General features: G+C 38.8%; 1 pseudogene; it reads left to right on the forward strand.

Moving 5' to 3' along the window:
* Positions 1-334: 334 nt before the first annotated feature.
* Positions 335-453, forward strand: LOC112475192 (annotated as a pseudogene).
* Positions 454-2009: the final 1556 nt, after the last annotated feature.

Genomic DNA, 2009 nt, shown 5'->3' on the forward strand with positions numbered 1-2009 from the left:
TGTCATGACAACCAAAACCATCTCTAGACATTGCCAAATGTTCCCTGGTAGGGAAAACTGTCTCTGGTAGAGAAGCACTGACATAATGTCAAATGAATTATTTGAACTAGGGTCTGGATAGACTGTACACACACAGCTACAACCCACTACAAAGTACAACCATATACAAATCCATTAGAACTATTTGCAACTGTAAGTCATTTTTATTTCAATAAATATAAAATACAACATAATTAGACTATGCAAAAATTAAATGGACCCTTAAATTTTATTGTAATGTGTCCTTCTTAATCAAGTATATTTGACATTCTAGGCTTGTATTTAAAACATCTGAGTCTACAGCCATGCCACCCTGAATAAGCCTGATCCCACCTGATCTTGGAAGGTAAGCAGGGTCAGGCCTGGTTAGTACTGGGATGGGAGACCACCTAGGAAGACCAGGTGCTGTAGGCATAAAAAATAAAAAAGAGATTGTAAACTGACAAGGTCCTTGCAATCTGTGAGGTCAACCAAGGGTTGCCTCTCCTAAAAAAAAAAATAAAAAATAAAAACATCTGAATAAGGAAGAACAATTTTCCATAGGTTGCTCACATCTCCTTTTCTGCCCTGCTAGTTTTTACTGTATACCCAGATCATGTCCTAAGGAGTGCTTAAAAACATTTTAACATCACGTGGTTCGTGCAGCATAGTATCTTATACATAATTGTTAGTTTTCAACATATTTGAATAATTACTACTGTTATTTCTTATAACAACTCTTTGAGATTGAATTATTATTCCTGTTTTATAGACGAGGTTCAGAAGAACTTAAGGAACTTCCACAAGGTCACACAATCAGAACATGTCAGAGCTACCCACTTCTTTCTGACCTCAAATCCTATGTTTTAACCTTTTTTTTTTTGGAATCCCATAATAAGGGAACCAAGGCCAGGAGAAGAAATAAATTGTCCAGAATCCAGAAGCTTTGTCTAAAAGATCCATCATCAAGTCTTTTTCAGAGACAGATTCTTTCTATTTATTTTTTTCCCTTTAAATGGGCCATACTTACCTATTTCATTGTATACCCACTGATTTTTTTTTGTTGAAAAGTAAACATTTGAATCTAATAATGTGTTAATTATGAGCATCAGATTCTACTCCCTCCCCAGGGTTTGCTGGTTTTTTGTTTTTACAATTGGTTTTTGATTGTTGTAGGCTATCTCCATGCAGAGGATCAACCTGAGGTGTAAACTTAAAGTCTTCTTGGATCTTTTCTGAACCTACACCTTTCCTAAACATGTATGATGACTTTCTAATTTCCCTCATATAAGCAGTTGCTTTTGAATGTCCTAGTCTCTAATGTCTGGCTCCTAAAAGGGGAAAAATAGAAAAACTAAGTTGAGAAGGCAACAGTCCTTTAAATCCCCTAGAAGTCACTTCAGTTGGAAGGAGAGGGACTTGCAACAATGGGAGAATGTGCAACAACAATGGTCGCTTGCCTGTTTGTCTGCACCTCTGAGATCAGTAGCAGCATCAGTGATCAGAGCACAGATCTCTGATATTTGGAAGACAGGGGCCTTTTTGCCCAGGCTGGCTCCCATCAGCTATGTGAAAACTGCTCCAGGAACACATGCACGGCTGCCTTCCATTGGACTGGAGGGAGGGGAATGGGTGGCTGCTAGTGTATTAAGAGCTGAAATTGATCACGATTTATTATATAAGCCTTTCCCTGAATGTTCCAAGCCTTCAAGAGACTCCAGAATTTCAAAGGTAACATCAGACTGATTCTACTAGTGCAATTGCTGTCTCGGTGGGGAAGCTGGTGCTTCCTACTCTGCCATCTTCCCAGAATCCTTTGTTGGTGCTGGCTTTTCTTTCTACTCCAGGATCAATCCAATAAATAGTCTGTGTATATCTGTCTCCGCAGAGGTCTGTCTTAGAACACCAAGCAATGATAATGACAGTATCTAGTGCAATGAAAGGGCAGCATGCGAAGAACAAGTTACCTTGCAAAAGCCTCAGAAACTATC

Source organism: Pteropus alecto, unplaced genomic scaffold (genome assembly GCF_000325575.1).
Source record: "Pteropus alecto unplaced genomic scaffold, ASM32557v1 scaffold50, whole genome shotgun sequence".
NCBI classification, from domain to species: Eukaryota; Metazoa; Chordata; class Mammalia; order Chiroptera; family Pteropodidae; genus Pteropus; species Pteropus alecto.